Here is an 18,959-nt window from a genome sequence, read left to right as displayed (position 1 = left end):
GAGCAGGTGCACGGACTACCAAACACGAGCACCTGTTGGATGTGAGAAAGGGCCACACCCTCTCCTGATGGCGTCTGCAGCATCAAACTTTAGACCTCCTCTGTACTCAAGGCACATAAGACTACACTCTAGAAGAAAGTTCGTGGCAGAAGGTGAGAGAGTTCGAGCGTTGTTTTCTTGCTTACTTTTTTCTTTCTTTTTTTTTAAAATGGAAGATTATTGCCGTTCTGCTGGCATTTGGGTTCCTGAACAAGTAAGAAGAGCACATGTTTCGGCTCCCTGTGGCTCTACAGGGAGTTCTCCTAGGGTCACAGCTGAGATTTCCGGGATGCATGGTGCTCTTCCCATATAACTGTCAGCCCCAGCAGGTGCAGGCAGTTTCAAGGGTGAAATGTTACAGATCAAGTAGGTTTGTGTAAATCCAACCCTCCTCTCTCCGCTTAACTGGGTTTAGCACCGGGGTCTACCCTGTGCCACAAGCATCAGCTGGTTCCTCAGGGAGGAGCTGTCCTGGGTGAGCCCTGGCTCACAGATTCCAAGTGCTCACTGGCGGGAGTGTTGTGTGCGGGCCCACAGCCTCGGCACCACCTGGAGCTTGTTGGACCTGCAGTATCCCAGGCCTCACCTCGGACCTTTCTCAGTCAGAGCGTGCCTTTTAACAAGCTCTCCCGGTGGTTGACCACACACGCAGAAGCACTGCTCTCATTCCTCACTGTTGGCAGAGACATCGGGTGTTGACTTAGATGCTCACCCCCTTCTAAGCTCCTGGAACCTTCTGGACACATGCTGGTCTCTCCTGGCTCACACCCTGCCTGGTCTTTGATGGTGTTTCCCATTTTGGCTCTACACACTTGGGGGTAACCGGGCCCCAGGTTGGACCAGGTCTTCATGCTTCATCCCGCAGTGCCCCTCACTTTGTTTTGGCCTTGCTAGTGGGTCCCAGATCCCCGGACACACTGACACTTCAATGGTACGTTAACTCCACTCCTGACTGACAGCTCCACCTGGGACAGGCTTGAGGGCCCTGCTGCCCATCACCCAGCTCTGCTTTCAACAGTCATTTTCCAATCTCTTAAATGGGCTAAGGAAGAACACTGTTTACTCGCAGCTAGCCCTTTTGTAAAGTGAAGTCTTCTGCAAAGTAAGAATTATGCCCCACAATTATTTCTTCTAAAAATCTAATATTTCACGCAACGAGACCTACTTCATTGCCAGTCTTTTATGATAGCCTCTTATCTGGCCTGGTGAATTCAGATCAGTTGTGAGGTGGTGGAAAGTAACAGGTTATGAACAACAGTGAAAACGCTAAACAATTATAAAATGGAACAACATATTTGAAACAACTGGAAGAGGAATTGTAGACACTGAACAACAGGGGGCTCAGGATAACCCTGATGGAAGGTAAATTGATGACGTAAGCCTCGTGATCACTGGCTTCTTGCCTGGATACACTTTACATACCACGGGGCAGGGGGGCGGAGCCCAAACTGAGGTGACAGTCCAGAATACAGGGCTGCTGAGGTCTGCAATTTGGGAGGAGGGGTACCAAGAGGAGGGGGGTACACGGAGAAATAGTGTTTGGCTAAATACTAAACTGCATATGTGCAAGTAAGACTCCATGAGCTGAACAGAGAACAAGTACCAAGAGGCTGTGAACCGAGAGATTTCATACGACACAAGACAGGCAAATGCTGGGGTTCCAATTAGCCAGATTTGGAAGACCTTACTGGGTCCCCTGAGAATTCGGAGACCTAGAAAAGACCATGCCTGAAGAGCAGGGCTACTATAACTCCAGAATACGGACCACTCTAGATGTAACCAACAAAGTTTAAAAGTTCCAAATATTCACACGTAACTATTTTCCAGATCAAAACGTATCACAACTTATGGGCAACGAAATCCAGAAACTTGGCATCCACAATGACCAGAATTCAAGAAAAAATGTTTGCTATACATGCACATAAGCCAACAAATTACAAGGAGAAAAACCAGTCAATAGAAATGGACCCAGAGATTACAGAAGCGTTGAACTTTGCATACAAAGACCTTAAAACAGCTATTATAAGTATGCCAAAGATTTAAGGGAAATATGAACGGAATAAGGAAAAAGACGTGAAACAAGAAATAACCAAATGGAAATTCTATATCTAAAAGTTAGAATATATGAATTACAAATTCAGTAGATGGGCTTAACAACCATTTGGACATTGCAGAAGAAAAAAATCAGTGACATTGAAAAAAGGGCAATAGAAACTACACACGTAAGCCATGGAGGGGGAAAAAAGACTAAAAAGGATGAGCAGAAAATCAGTGAATTGAGGAATAATATCAAGTGGTCTAACATTCACGTAGTTAGAGTCCTAAAAGGAGAGGAAAAAGAGAAATCGTGGAAGAAAAATCACTTTAATTTTTCCCCCAAATTTAATGAAAAGTATCCACCCACGGATCCAAGAAATTCAATGAACTCTAAGCAAAATAAACATGAAATCATACATAAGCATATCGTAAACTGGTGAAAATCAAATATAAAAAGAAAATCTTAAAAGCAGACAGAGAAAAAAGGATACATTACATACAGTGAAATAGGGATAGAAATACTGGTCACTCCTCATAATGAACAATGTCAGAAAGAAGACAACGGAACCACACCTTTAAACTGCTGAAACAAAAGGCCAACTTGGAATTCTTTATCCAGCGAAATACCTTGCAAAAATAAGATGACATAAAGGCTCTTTGTTTGATAGATCAGAAGCTGAAAGAAATCCATCATCAGCAGACCTGCAGTATAAGGAATGTTAAATGATATTTTTCAGACTGAAGAAATATGAAGCCAGATGGAAACTTGGATCTGCACAAAGGACTGAAGAGTGCCAAAATGGTAAATACGTGCGTAAAGATAAAATTTCTTCCATTTGCAATTTCTTGAAAACATAGTTAATGGCTTAAAGCAAAACTAACAACAATCTACTGTGTACTTTGTAACATATGTAGAAATAAAATACATGACAATCAATAATCACACAAGGGATGAGAGAGGGTTAGGTGAACATATACTGCCGTAAGTCTTGACACTATATGCAAAGTGATGTAATATTAATACAAGGTAGGCAGTGGTAAGTTAAAGGTGCATTGTATAAGTCGTAGCACAACGGCACACGCACACAAAGAAAACAAAGAAATAGGCTAACAAGTCAACAGAGGAGGTAAAATGAAATATCAAAAAAGACCTTGATTCATCCAAAGGAAGGCAGAAAAGGAGGAACAAATAAAACAAAGAATGGACGCATCAAAAAGAAAACACTTAGATGGTAAATGTAAATGGATTAAACACTTCAATTAAAAGGCAGAGATTATCAGAGTGGATTAAAACATTATTCAACTATATGCTGTTTATAAGAGACTCACTTTAAATATAAAGACACAGATAAAGTAAGATAAGGAAGCACTATTCATAAAAACTGGAATGGATACACTAATACCAGAAAAGCAGACTTCAGGAAGAAGAGTATTATCAGAGGTAAAGAGGGACATTTTATAATGATAATGGAGTCAATTCATCAAGAAAATATAACAATTCTGAATGCACCTCATTACAGAGCTTCAAAACACATAGGGCAAAAATGGATAAAATGGAAAGAATTAGATAAATCCATAATTACAGTTGTAGGTTTCAATATTCTTAGTAATTGTTAGGACAGGTAGATAAAAATTAAGAATATAGAAGATTTGAACAACACTAGCAACCAACTTGAACTGACAGTTATAAAACACTCCAGCTAACAACTGCAGGATACCAGCAGAATACATATGCTTTTCAAGTGAATGTGGGACAGTCACCAAGACTTTTGGTTGGGCCATAAAATGAGTTTCAATAACTTTAAAAGGATAAAAATTGTATAAAATGTGTTCTCTGACAAAAGGGAGTTAAATCAGAAATTCATAATTAAATGTCAGTATCTGGAAAATCCTTGGATATTTGGAGATTACATGGTACAATCCTAAATAACCCATTGATCAAAGAAATCAAAAGGAAAATTTGAATATGTTTTGAACTGAATACAAATAAAAACAAAATATCAAACTTTCTAGCATGCAGCTAAAGCAATGCTTTTAGGGAAATTTATAATTTTAAATGCTAATATTAGAAAAGAAGAATGATTTAAAATGAATCATCTAAGTCTGTACATTAAGAGGCCTGAAAAGCCAAAGTAAATAGAGAAAAGAGATAATAAAGATAAGAGTGGAAAACAACAAAATAGAAAATATAAGAGCAATGTGGAAAAACCAGTGAAATCAAAAGCTTTGAAAAGATCAACAGAACTGATAAACCTCTAGCTAGTCTGATTAAAAAACAGAGAAAACAAAATCACCAATATCAGAAATGAGAGATGAGCTATAACTACAGATCCACCAGGGATTGATAGGATATTATGGAAATATCTTGTAAAACCTTATGACCATAAATTCTACAACACTGACGATAAGCACAAAAATTACTCAAAAGACACAAATTCTCAAAACTGACCTAAGAAGAAACAGAAAAATCTGAGTTAGCCCTTTTTCTGTTAAAGAATTTGAAGTTATTATCAGAAACCCTTCCACAAAGAAAGCTCTAGACTCATATGGCTTCACTGGTGAATTCTATGAAACATTTAAGGAAGAAATAACACCAATTTTACATGAACTCTTACATAAAATAGAGGGAGAAGAAATACTTCCCGTCTCATTTTTTTTCATCTCATTTTATGTGGCCAACATTATGCTGATTCCAAAGCCAAACAAAGGCATTACAGGAAAAGAGAAGTATGACCAGTACCCCTCATAAAGATAGATGCAAAAAAATCCTTAACATAATTTCAGCACAAAATTTCAGAAGTATAGAGAAAAGATTATACATCATGACCAAGTGGGACTGATTCCAGGAATGCGAGACTGGTTCAACATTCGAAAATCAACCAATATAATTCATCATATTAAGAGAATAAAGAAGAAAACAACATATGATTATTTCAATAGATGCAGAAATCATTTGGCAAAATTCAACATCTATTCATGCTTAAAAACTCTCAGCAAACTGGAATAGATTGCCCTCAACCTGATAACAACTATCCTCATACTTTGTGATGAAAGGCTAAATGCTTTTCCTCTAAGATTTGGAATGAAGCAAGGATATTCATGCTAAGCACTTATACTCAACACTGTACTAGGGTTTCTAGACAGTGCAATAAGGCAAGGAAAAGAATTAAAGGGAACAAAGATTGGAAAGCAAGACATAAAACTGTCATTATTTGTAGACAACATGATTGTGTATAGAAAAGTAATCCAAAGGAATCTATAAAAAAAGAAACCTACTATCAGAATCGGTAATAATCAATAACTACTAATTATCATACAATAATTTAGCAAGGACACAGGATACAAGGTCAATATACAAAAATTTTTAAAAACCTAATATCAAAAAAAAATACTTAGGATTTAAGTATAATGAAAGAGGTGTAAAATATCTACCTTGAAAACTACAAAGAATTGCTAAAAAAAGTTAAAGAAGCCCTAAATCAAATGGAGGGATATATCATGTTCATGGATTGGAAGACTCCTAAATATTACTGCCAGATAGGTCCAAATTGACCTAGAAGTTCAATAAATTCCAATCAAATATCAACAAGCATTTTTAGTATAGTATAAACAAACGAATTCCAATATTTATATAGAAAGGAAAGGGACTTTGATAGCTAGAACAATTTTAAAAAAAGAATTGGAGGAATACATATTATTTATTAATTATATATATTTATATATTATATATTGTATTATTTATATATTATAAATATTTTATAGATAAATATAAGTACCCAATTTCAAGGTTTACTGTAAAACTACAATCATCAAGACACTGTGGTTTTTGTGTAAAGATAAGTAATAAATCAATGAAACAGAAGAGTGAGTCCAGAAATAGATCTACAGCTATAGAGTCAATTCATTTTTGACAAAGTCACCAAAACAATTCAAAGGTGCCAGGAAAGTCTTTTCAATAGTTGGTGCTGTAACAACTGGATATCCATTTCATGGGAAAAAATAAACCTCAATTCCTATGTCACACGGGACACTAACATTAATTCAAAGTAGGTCACAGGTTTAAACATAAAATCCAAAATTACAATGTTTCTAGAAGAAGAAAGACTACTTTTACAACCTTGAGGTAGGCAAAGATTTCCTAGGCAAGAGCCAGAAAGTACTAAATACAAAACTGAAAAAAAAAAAATTGGACTTCATCAAAACAAAAAAACTTAAAAAATGAAAAACTGCTCATCAAAAACACTAGTAAGAAAATGAACAGGTCAGTCATAGAAGAACTATTCACAATATAAATGTTTGATAAAGGACTTGTACCCACAACATATAAAGAACATAGATAAAAACTAAAAGCAACAAGTTAATAAAAAGAGGACAAAAGACTTGAATGAGCATTTCAGAAGGGAAGAGATACAAATGGCTAATAAGCACATGAAGAAGCGCTCACGATCATCAGTCATCAGGGAAGTGCAAAAGAATGAGATACCCCCAAACAACCAGCGGAATGGCTAAAATTTTTAAACTGATGACATCAAACGTGGTGAGGACGTGGAGCAACCGGAACTCTCAAACACAGCTGGTGGGGCTTTAAAATAGTACAGCCAGGCTTCCCTGGTGGTGCAGTGGCTGGGGGTCCGCCTGCCGATGAAGGGGACACGGGTTCGTGCCCCGGTCCGGGAAGATCTCACATGCCACGGAGCGGCTGGGCCCGTGAGCCATGGCCGCTGAGCCTGCGCGTCCGGAGCCTGTGCTCCGCAACAGGAGAGGCCACAGCAGTGAGAGAGGCCTGTGTACCACACACACACACAAAAATAATAATAAAATAAAATAGTACAGCCACTTTAGAACATAATTTGGCAGTTCTCATAACATCAAACATACATCTGTAAAGTCTGAAGGAAAGAGGAGTGGGCTGCGCTGGGGAGAAGCTCCCATCCACAGAGAGAGGCAAAGGCTAGGGCTTTTGCTCTGGTCAGAGTTGCCTTCACCTTTTCTCTTTGAAGGAGTTAAGGCCGTTTGCTTTCGCCATAGAGGAATTAACATTTGCAGGGTGAATAATTGATCCTCAGCTGGGGAACCTCCTGCAGGTTTGGCTGCAGAGCTGGTTCTCAGTAAACCTGCCCTGACACACCCCAACACCCCACCCCTCTTCCTTCTCCAGGCAGGAGGGCCCCCGTTCTATCTACCAAGTACTCAAGAGTCCTTATGTCTCTTTAATCTTGTCCCATCGAGACCCTCTCTCAGGAAAGGCATGGAGAGGGGACACTCAGAGCCACCAGGTGCCTTCTCCAGGGGGAGCGGGCTCACACACACACCCCCGCCGCCGGGATGCACAGATTCCTGTGTACGTTAATTCACGTGAATTCCCTGCCCAGGTAACATAGTGGGCACTGGCCAGGCCCCATCCCCGCTCAGGTACGTCTGGCTCAGCAGCTGGTCGTCTCTTCTACGAACACCTGCTCCGGAACCATGAAAACAGCTATGTCTGACTGAGGGTTTTCAAACATCAGGGATCTGAGTGTGTGTCTTGGTAGGGGAGGGGCAGAACTTTTCCAGAAAATGAGGGGCCTCAAAAACATAACACTGTGTACACACGAGAAAACGTATGTGTAAAGGGCTGAGCTGCAATGGTGTCCACACGTGCATGCCAGACAGAGCTCAGAAGTCTGCAAGAATGTTTCAAGATGCCCACCTTAAAAATGCTCAGTTCTCTGTTGGTAACTGTATTGGTCAGCTCACCCAGGACTGGGCAGCTTAGACAACAGATACTGATTTTCTTACAGTTCTGGAGGCTGGAAGTCCAAGGTCAAGGTGCCAGCAGGGTTGTTTTCTGGGGAGGACTCTCTTAGCTTGCAGACGGCTGTTCCCACTGTGTCCTCACATGGCCTTTCCTCTGGGTGCATTTACCCCTGGTGTCTTTTCCTCTTCTCATAAGGATGCCAGCCCTACTGGATCAGGGTCCCGCCGTTATGACCTCATTTAACGCTAACTGCCTCCTCAAAGGCCCCGTCTCCACATACAGTCACGTTGGAGCTTAGGGCATGAATGTATGAATTTAGGGAGGGCCACAATTTAGTCCCTAAGCAGTAACTAAACATCCCTCCTCTTCCCCCAACATGACGGGACGTATGAACCAAAATAGCCTTTTTTAAACAAAGGAGACTTCACTGATGACACCCAAATGAACAGGGTCCTTTAAGACAGTCTTTCCAACAACACTGCAACTGCGCAGGCGGGCAGAACCGGCCGAAGCTTGATGCCACGCCTTACTGGGGGCTTGTGTCAACTCAGTCAGTCCTGAGCCCAGCAGGCCCCTGGCAGGGAAGGCGGCTGCCGCCGCCTCCCTGTGCTGTGACAAACGAGCTTCCCAGAGCGGAGACCTCCCCTGTGGCCGCTCCTGGGGGCTCTGTCTAGGAAGAGGATGATGGTCTAGGCCCTGGGCTCTGAGCTCACACTGTAAAGGGAAAAGATGGAGTTATTTTTGTTTCCGTGCAAAATCAAGCTGACAGGGTCTACTTTTCCCCAAGGAAAGGTCAGGAGGGAAGTTGGAACTTGGAACTGTAGAAAGAGCTCTGTGCTGGATCCCAGTTCTATTAATGGCTACTTGTGGCAGTTTTAAAATATGACCCCCAATTCTCTGCCGTTCTTCCCATCAACAGGTGGGGCCTACGTCTCCTCCCTTGGATGTGGGTTCTGCAACCCCTTGATCCATACAAAAACGTGGACTGACGCACAGCCAGGGCCCGGACCCAGGCAGTAATAAACTGGCAGCTCCCACGGCCTGTGTCTTGGGACACCCACTCTGAACACCCAGCCCCCATGCTATAAGGGGGCTGAAGCAGCCGGGGAGAGGTCCCCGTGGAGAGGAAGGGAGGTTCCCAGCCCTCAGACTCAGCTCCCAGCCCACGGCCGTGGAGCGCGCTATCTTGGCTCCCCAAACTTTTGGCACATGGAGCAGACACGCTTTTCCAGCCAAGCTCAGCCCACGATGCAGATTCGTGAGCGAAATAAATTATCACTGTGGTTTCACGTCATTCAGTTTTGGAGTGGTTTTTATGCTACAGCACTTAACCAGAACACCAACGCTGTGGCCTCGGACAGACGCTTCACTTCTCCAGACCTCAGAGTCCTCAACGGTAAAGAGAGGAGGATTCAAAGCCGTCCAGCGTACCTTTCAGCTCAGTCAATGCATTCTCTGAACGTGAGTAAGCTTTTTCCTGGTTTTATCATAAAACAGAACACCCTTTCTCCAGTTCACTAAAAAATTCCTTATATGTACAAGAACACTTGTGTCAGTGCTTCTCAAACATTAAGGTCTAATTGTCTCGCCCAGGGATCTTGTCGGATGCAGACTCTAATACAGGAGGCCAGAGGTGTGGCCTGGGAATCTGCATTTTAATGCAACGCTGGACCACTGATAGCATCTTGAGTTGGCAAGGCCTTTGTCTCTTTGTCACCAACAGCAGTCATCAGACATGGCACTAAACACACAAAGGCCAGATCTCATTTAATCCCTATGACAGTGCTGTGAGGAAGGTTCTAGAACCATTTGCACTCGACAGACTGGAGACCCAACGTCTGGAGAGGTCAGGTGACTTGTCCGAGGTCACAGTTAGTGAGCAGCGTGGCCACGGTCTGAATCTAGGTCAGCTCACAGACGCACATTCCCCCGGCCGCCCTCTTCTAAACACCAGGTGACACGAGATTAACCATTTTGGGGGGTTTCATCTCCCCTCTTCGTGCCTGCAGCTAGCCAGCTGGGATGAAAATCTATCACGGAAGGACAGAAGTGGGGACACATCAAGAATAACAAAACAGAGTTAACAAAGATAGAGGTGACGTTTTCAGGTTTCCTATCCCCAGCTGTGATTAATTTACAGCTTTTTCCCTGCTAATGTCTTCCTGCCTTCTGCTAGTAATAAATAACCAATATGCTTTAATACCTAGTTATTATTCATCCCTTTGAGATATTTGGATTTTGATTCTTCGCTGCAGTTCAATCACATTGGATTTCTTTAACCAGGACTGCTCCATTAAGAGTCCCCTCCAAGGACATCCTGGCAGGGCGGTGGCAGTAATGGATAATGGTGACAAGGGAGAGTGGGGACCCGAGACAGGAGATGTTAGTGGCCGCGAGGAAAAGAAGGGGAAACCGTACTAAAAAACACCACCAAATTACGTTTAAGTAACGTTAAGGTTATGCCGTGGACCAATGAAACCAAGAAACTCAGAGCTATGGCTGACGCGCCATTCACAATGCACCCTCCTTGCCTTTGCCGTTCCTGTAACAGAAACGTGGGACCACTTCATCACCGTCCTGAAGTGGAGGCTCCCCTCTTACACTGGAATAAGTGTAAGTGCCAACGCTGACTGTGTATCTCAGGAAGCTGCTTGGAGCTTTCTCCATCTACACTTCCTCAAAGTGTTTTTCAAGCAACAAAGGCCAAACCCTACAACCCAAGGCTGGTTAGAAGAATAATTTCCTTCTGAAGAAGTTGTCCTTTGTCCGAGGACCCCAGAACTCTCTGGCCATCTTGCCCTTTGTCAACACACAACAACTCACATTCTTTGGGGCCCACTGAGGACCAGACATGACAAGCTCCATCCTGCCCTGCAGCCACTTTTAGAATGCGAGCATCACTCCTCTGGGCCCTGGTGTGGCCACCTGGGCCCTCATGTGTCAGTCCTCTGCCTCTTCAGGCCTGCCTACTCCCTTCATTACAGAACAAGGAGCCTGTCCCTGAGGGGCAGCGCTTCTCAACTTTCTGAAATCCATTTGGTATCTGGAACCACTTCCAGAATAATGTTCTTAAATACATGAAATTATATACAGAGGATTACAAATTAGTATATTGAAACAGAGTTATCCAATACTTTAAGAATTGTGAATTTTTAATGTGTGTGCCTCCCTATTAATGCATGAAATAATATCTAACACTGAGACCTGACAACCGCCCCGATTTTGAAATAGGGATAGACAGACAATATCCTGAGATGTCTGCAGAAACCGTAATGGGATATGAAAGAAAATGTCTGTGACTTCTGTTGCCGACAAAGTTAAAAGTGCCTCTGATACTACGATGGCTTGTCACCTGAATTCATAATTGAAGGAGATGGCATATTTTCGTTAGAGTTAGCGAAAATAAAGATGTAATTTCTTCCATCCAAGTTCATGGGCCTCCTGAATTCTATCCGTGGATCCCTAGGGGGGCCTTTGAGCTCCAGGTTAAGAAACCCTGCCCCAGGGGTCCCACTCCTCCCATTCCCTTGTAAGCACTCATAGAACCACCTGTCTTCCCTGCAGGAGCCCAAAGGTCAGGAACCCCATCTGTCTTATTCGAAGCAGGCGCACGATGCCTGGCAAAGTGCCCGGCATCTTTGCAGGTGCACGAGAAATACCGATGCGTAGTGACTCGGGTACAACTTTTCTTTGCATCTGTGCGGCTTCCTGGTGGCTCCATGAGAAAGGTGATGAACCCTGGGTTTTCCCATTTGCCTCTGAGGGTTCATCCAATCAACACACGATTTATATATTTGTTTATTTTAATTGAGCTCTAGCTCACACGTCATAATTCACCGTTTCAAGCGTATAATTCAGTGCGTTTTCATCCATTCACAAGGCTGTGCGACCATCACTGCTATCTGATTCCAGGACACTGTCACCACCCCCAAAGGAAACCCCATACCCATTAGTAGTCACTCCCCGTTCCTTCTCTCCTCCAGCCCCTGGCAACTGCTAGTCTGCTTTCTGTCTCTACGGACTCCCTCTGTGGACCTTTCACATCAGTGCAATCCTACAATACGTGGCCTTTGGCGCCTGGCTTCTTTGACTTAGGGTAACGTTCTCAAAGTCCATCCATACTGTGGCACACATCAGCACCGCATCCTTGTTATGGCTGAATAGCATTCCATTGTGTGAATGGACCACACTGCTTGTCCGTCATCTGTTTATGGACATTTGAATTATTAACAAACACTTATTTTGCACAACACGTACCAAATGGGAACTCAAGGCAGGCGGGGTCCCTGCCCTCGCTGGGTCAGAACAGCAGGCTCTGAGGCCAGACCCCTGGGTGGGGATCCCTCAGTTTCCTCATCTGTAAAATGGGTGGTGGTGAGGCTTTAGAAAGTGAATACATGCGAAAGACTTAGAACAGTGCTTGGCACATCGTGGGTTTGGGGGAGCAGACACAATAAATTGCGACAGTTAGTGTGATGAATGCCAGGAAAGAAACAGACAGGTGCTGACAGAGGTACTTAGATGAGGTCAGGGAGGCCGTGTCAGTCTTACTTCAAGACCCAGATGGTGAGGAGGAACCAAGTAAATGAAACATCAGGGGGCCAGAGATCCTGGCACAAAGATACAGAATAAAAGGGCCTGCAGGGGTCCAGGACAGCGTCCAATAGGGAGACGTCGGCCAGGGACGCAAGCCACAGGCGTCATCTTAAATTTTCTTATCAGCCACGTTAAAGAAAGTAAAAAAAAAAAAAATAGGTAAAATTAATTTTAAATAACATATTGTATTTCAGCTAATAGAACCAAAATAGGATCATTGGGACATGTGATCAGCATAAAAAACATTGAGGAGACCTTCTGCATCCTTTTTCTTTTTCATCCTAAGACTTTGAAACCCGGAGTGTATTCACACGTACAGCGCATCTCGGTTTGGACAGAACATATTCAGGTGCCCAACAGCCTCGCTGGGGAGCAGCCCCCGTGCTGGATGGCGCAGAGGGAGGGCCTGTCGGAGGATGAGTGGGGCTGGAGTGCCGGGACCACACGGAGAGGAGGCGTGATGTGTCATCAAACTGGGCGGCAGGGCCAGGTCAGGGGGGCCCTGAGGGTCCTGGGAAGGAACCTGGAGAAGCTACTGGAGGGTTTCGGGTCTGAGACTGACAGGATGTGGCTTGCATTTGAAACAGATTGAAGAGGCTCAGATGGGGAACAGACTCTGGGGAGATAAGAATGGAGGAGGGGGGGCAGGCAGCCTGGGAGGCAGAGGATGACAGTTACCTTGGACGTCGGATGTTGGCAGTGGAAATGGAAGGGCTGACCGTTTCCACGGAGGAGAAGGACCTTATTAAAGTACCGGATGGTGTGCGCACACAAGATGTTACTGCTGTTGCCACCCCGGAGGTTTCCTGATACCGGAGACCACATCCGTTTCACTCACCTCTGTCTCCCTAGTGCCTGGCCCAGACCTCATTAAACAGTCACCGAGTGCTGGCAGAGTCCTACCTGGTTCTGAGCCCCCAGTCATTTGGAGGCCGTATGCACAGAAGCAGATTGCACGAGCTTCCCCAGGTGGTCTGCCTAACTAATCATCACAGCCTGGCCTATTAATAATGAATCTTTGCCTGAAGGGCCTCTCACTAGCCGTAATCCGTGTCACATCAGCTCCGTGACGCGTTTTTGGTAAGAACGCAAAGTCAGGAAGGGCACAGCAAAGGATGCCTCCAGGATGCCTCCAATCTGCCCCAGAAGGCACTGGGACCTCCTCTTCCCCACTCCCCAAATCACTTCTTCTCCACCTGGGGTCCCTGTGGGGAGAGGCCACATCCAAGGACTCCAGGTCCCAGGCCATCATGAACTTTCTGCAGGCTACTATGGAGATGGGATGTCTGGTCCCCATGGGGACAGGACATTCACAGAGTTGCCGGGTGAATGAGTGTTATGGGTTAAGGGGCTGCGAGACCTGGGACCAGCTAGAGTGGAGATTTCAAAGCTCCAAATGGTCTGGGAAAGAAACTGCAAGAGAGGCCAAAAGAGGAGAAATAGCTGAGATCACCTGCTGGGAGCACAGCCAGCCGAGGGCAGCATCCTTGGGCGTTTTGAGGATAACCGACGGCCAAACTCCAGCAAGCTGAAGAAATCAGACGCTAACTGTAAAGCACAACTACGGGCTGGGAGAGAGGTGAGCAGCTCCCTCCAAGTCCCAGCCTGCCACGAAGACCCCACAGGCCTTCCCACATAAGGACTCATGCCAGCTAATCCCAACTGCTGCTTCTGTAGCTGTCTACGGTGTGCTTTAACATGGCTAGTGCCATGCTAGGTCTCTTTAGGCAGGAAAATTTGACCACAGAGAGGAAAGTGAAATCTCCAGAAAGAGACCAGGAAGCTGGTGATGCTTTCGTGGGGTCACCTTCCCCTTGGGGTGTAGGGCTCAGTTTTGAGGAATCTAATACTTTCCTCTTCGTTCTGGGTCATCTGGACTCTTACGGGGCCGACTCATAAACCAGAACACGAATTTATTTTTATTATCATTATACGTGGTCATTTTCCCCTAGGGGAGCACGACGCAGTGGACTTTGGAGTGAGGCAGGCCTGGGTCTGAACCTGGCTCTGCGGCTTGTTAGCTGAGTGAGTGGGGAAAAGGGCTTCAACTCCGAAGCCTTGAAGGTGCTGCCTGTAAAATGGGAGTGAGGACAGTGTACAAGCTTCACAGGACGGCTGCAAGGAGTGAACGGATAACGTGTAGGAAGAGCTTAGCTCAGGTCCTGCCGCGTGGAAACTCAGCAGCACGTTTATTCTGTCAACACATCCTTCTGAGGACCTACTATGTGCCGGCACTCTGCTTGGCACTAATGAACTCAGGTCCTCCCCAGGCCTTCCTGCGTCTGTTTGAGAAGTGGGAACTTGTCAGTAGCCTCAGGCCGTGGCCTCCCCAGGGCAGCTCAGGTACAAAGCACGTGGCCAATTCTTACTCTTAGGTAAGAGTGCCCCTCTTCTGTTATGGCGCCGTACTGATAACGGACAGGCTCAGTGAATGACATCACCTTGCACTCAGTTACAACTTGGCTTGGTGCTTGTTGGTGAGGTGGGGGAAGGAGCCAGTCACTCCAGCAAACCAGCTCAAATGACCTTTCAGATGGGTGACCCCGGCTGGGGATCACCTCATTCATTTTACCTCAATTCTTGTCAGGTGGAATTTCCGAGGATGGTATTTTCTGAACCTCTTCCCAAATCGTGAGGAAGCAGAGGCCAGGGCTTGGAGACAGACAGTCAAACGAACTCCACTATAACCAGCTGGGCAACTTACGCGAGGTATTTCCCCACCTATAAAATCGAAATCATAACATCTCCAGGACCGTGGTGTGGTGAATTACATAATTAATTAATAGTAATACTAATACTCAGAAAGCGTAGGCTGCCACGGCTTCCACGTCAGAATGAGTGTGCGTGCGTCACCGTACATCCCCCCACCGCAGGAAACGACATCAATACCCTTCCCCACGAAACGCATCCTCCACCTGGGAAGGCAAACCAATACACCAGAGCAACCGGGAGAAAGCAAGACAATTACATGCTAATCTGCTAGGATTAACGACCAGTACAGTCCAATGGTAGCTTCTGACTGATTTTTCACGATAACCTCGAGGGTAAGATAATAGAATTTGGATCGACTGTTTTTCCTGATAGGTGAACTCACAAGTTGTTGAACAGCATTACTTAAAGGGTACTGACAACAGCTCTGTCTTTATAAATGTTTGTTGAATAAATAAATAAACCTTGGGCAAGGTCTCAAGCAGTGACACCAAAGAGCTCATTTCTAGCCCCACTGTGTTCAACATTTTTGGCAATGATGGGAGTGGACACATAAAGGAGAATCTTACCAGTTCTGCAGGTCACACAGAGCTGGAAGAGATAGTTAATATGATAAATTATATAAATATGATAAATCAAGATTTAAAGAGATTTGACAGGCAGGACTATAAGGCCCAAACCACAAGATGGAATTCAACAGAAACAGATGTATAGTGCTGAATTTCACCCTGAAAAAGTGTACAAGGACGGGATAAGGGAGATTTGCATGGCAGAGACTTCTGGAAAAAAAAAAAGAAAAAAAGAAACAAAAAACATCCTGGGCTCTTTTGATTAACTAAGTTCAAAGTGACACAATAATGTAAAACGGGTACTTAAAAAATAATGTAAGATTGTATGACGAAGGAAAATTCTGTATATGATGGAATTTCTCCCTTTCCTCCCATCCCTAACCCAGTGGATGAGAAATTATGAAGAATCTCTTAACTAGAAGACTGAACGAGAAAACGTAAGTCCAAATGGCAGCAGAAAAGGTCACTTCCAAGCTTGAAAGTGCCAGATACAGCAGTGGTCCTAGGGTGACGAGTTAGAACCCAGCCCGGGGCAGGAGCGTCCAGGCTGGCTGACCCCCTGCAAACCCCTCCACCTCCCATGGCCCGGCAGCAAACCTTGGGGCCATCTTCCCGCAGGTGAGAACTGTGACTATGGGCTTGGGGGTCAGAGAGGCAAGGCAGTATCTGGGGTAAGGGATAGGGTGTGCAGGTAAAACCCAGGAGGAACAGGCAGTCTCAGAGCCAACAAAAGGGGTTCTTGAAGCATCTCTCCCCACAACACACCTGGGATCATGTCTCACACAAAGGCTGCAGTGAACAGATGCAGCCATGGCAGACAGCTTATAGAGAACAAGTGTCCAATGTAAATATAATCCCCTCACCAAGAAACACCAGACATTCAGGGCAACACCACGACAGAGGGACAGCCACGTGCAACGAACAGCCTGCCTCAGGGGAGTGTTTCACAGAGCCAGCACAACGAACCACTAGACCAGGCACACTTAACGTCCCCAGAAAGATGCAAGCGATATGGGCTCAGCCAACGGAGATTTAAAAGAACACGAACAAAAACCAGCAGGTGGACTGAATTTGCAGAATGGATACAGCCCACAACCGACTTGCTGAGCTGGAAGACTGAACTGAGGAATTCTCCCAGGATCCAGAAAAAAAAAAAAATCCAAGGAACAAAAAAAAAAAAAAAAAAAAAAAAAAAAAGGCTGGACAGAATGAAAGCAAAGTCAAGAGAATGGAATCCCAGACCTTCCAACATTTCTCCTACAGGTGATTCAGAAGGGGAAAGTGAAAAGAATGGAGAAGATAAACTCAAAGACGTTCTAAGAAAAAAAACTGCCAGAACTGAAAAAAGCTGAGAAGTGAGAAGACCACGTCTATTCACACTGATGAAGTTTCAGAACACAAGGCTCACGAGGAAAAGTCCTAAAACCTGGAAGAGGGCTTCCCTGGTGGCGCAGTGGTTGAGAGTCCGCCTGCCGATGCAGGGGACACGGGTCCGTGCCCCGGTCCGGGAAGATCCCACATGCCGCGGAGCGGCTGGGCCCGTGAGCCGTGGCCGCTGAGCCTGCGCGTCCGGAGCCTGTGCTCCGCAACAGGAGAGGCCACAGCAGGGAGAGGCCCACGTGCCGCAAAAAAAAAAGAAAAAAAAAGTTATGCTGACACTATACTACAATGTACTATTAAGTGTACAATGGCATTATGTCTACAAAATGCATATACCTTAAGTACAACAAAGCTGGAAGGGATATACTGCCTACAAAGAAATGGAATAAGATCGACTAATTGGCAATACCAGATACAAGAAGATAATGGGGGCATTATCCTTCAAGTTCCAAGGAAAAATGATTTTTAAACTAGGAGCTATATTCAGCTAAACAATGACTCAAGTATAAGACAGGGAAAAAACATATTTTTCACATATGCAAGGACTCAAAATGTTTACCATCCACATACCTTTAATTAAACAATCACCAAATGATGCACATTAGTAAGGAGGAAAGAAATTCCAAGGGGAAAAAAATAGGATATAAGAAACAATGGTAGCTGCCCAATATGATGTGAATTGTGTCCCCCAGATTTACAAGCTGACAGCCAAATCCCTTGTACCTCAGGATGCAAGTGTATTTGAAGATAAGGTCTTTAAAGAGGTGATTAAGTTAAAATGAGGCCATTAGGATGGGGTCCTAATAAGGATGGCAAAAGACATTCCATCCAAATAGTAACCAGAGAGCTGGGGTGACTATACTAATATCAAACAAAATAGATTCTAAGTGAAAAATGTTACAAGAGACAAAGAAGGATTTTATATATGGATAAATGGGTCAACCAATCGATTAAATATGTTATAAACACATATGCATCTAACAACAGAGCCCCCAAAATACATGAAGCAAAAATGGACAGAATTAAGGGGAGAAGCAGTAATAGTTGGAGACTTCAGTAACCCACTTTAAATAATGAATAGAACAACTAGACAGATGATCAATAAGAAACAATGATGAGCAAACAGTTACAGGAAAAAGTAGAACAAAGAGAACTTGATTTATTCTGCGAAAGGCAAGAAGCTTTAAAAAAAACCTTTGAGAAAAAAAAAATCACAAGTTAAGGAGGGACAAAGCAGATTTTTTTTTGTTTTTCGCGGTACGTGGGCCTCTCACTGTTGTGGCCTCTCCCGTTGCGGAGCACAGGCTCCGGACGCACAGGTTCAGCGGCCATGGCTCGCGGGCCCAGCCGCTCCGCGGCATGTGGGATCTTCCCGGACCGGGGCACGAACCCGTGTCCCCTGCACCGGCAGGCGGACTCTCGACCACTGCGCCACCAGGGAAGCCCCAGCAAAGGAGATTTTATGTTACTAAGAGGAACTATCAAGTATCATGAACGTTTATGTGCCTCACAACATGGCTTTGAAGCACATAAAGCAAAACTGAGAGAAATACAAGAAGAAATTGGCAAAGACACTGTCACAGTAAGAGACTTCATGAAGCCCCTAAGAAGCGGACCAATAAGCACGGTTACAGAGGATTCAAAGTAATCAGCCTGTTTGCTCCTAATGGATCTACAGAACTCTGTACCCAACAAACAGGGAAGCCAAATTCTTCTCAAATACATGTGGAACTTTTACAAAAATTCACCATGTATTAGCCACCAAAAATTCAAGCAATAATGAAAAGCAGAAATAACATGTGGTATATTCGTTGATGAAAATATAAATTTTTTTTAAAATTGCAGAAGAATACCATCTCCAATCTATACACCAAAGAAACATTAAAAACATA

The 18,959-nt window shown here is 44.3% G+C and overlaps 1 protein-coding gene across 5 annotated transcripts in view; it reads right to left on the bottom strand.

Moving 5' to 3' along the window:
* Positions 1-18,959, bottom strand: part of CARD11 (caspase recruitment domain family member 11) — a 96,086-nt gene that overhangs the window by 57,748 nt on the left and 19,379 nt on the right. The window contains exon 1 of one of the 5 annotated variants that reach the window (XM_024763468.1): positions 14,982-15,077. The exons of the other annotated variants lie outside the window; for them this stretch is intronic. The gene's annotated coding sequence lies outside the window, so the exon portion shown is untranslated. Of the gene's footprint in view, positions 1-14,981; positions 15,078-18,959 lie in introns of those variants that run through there. 5 annotated transcript variants of the gene reach the window in all.

Source organism: Neophocaena asiaeorientalis, unplaced genomic scaffold, assembly GCF_003031525.2.
Source record: "Neophocaena asiaeorientalis asiaeorientalis breed wild unplaced genomic scaffold, Neophocaena_asiaeorientalis_V1.1 scaffold223, whole genome shotgun sequence".
Lineage (NCBI taxonomy): Eukaryota > Metazoa > Chordata > Mammalia > Artiodactyla > Phocoenidae > Neophocaena > Neophocaena asiaeorientalis.
The sequence above is the reverse complement of the archived record's forward strand: the minus strand, read 5'-3'. Positions and strand labels throughout refer to the sequence as shown.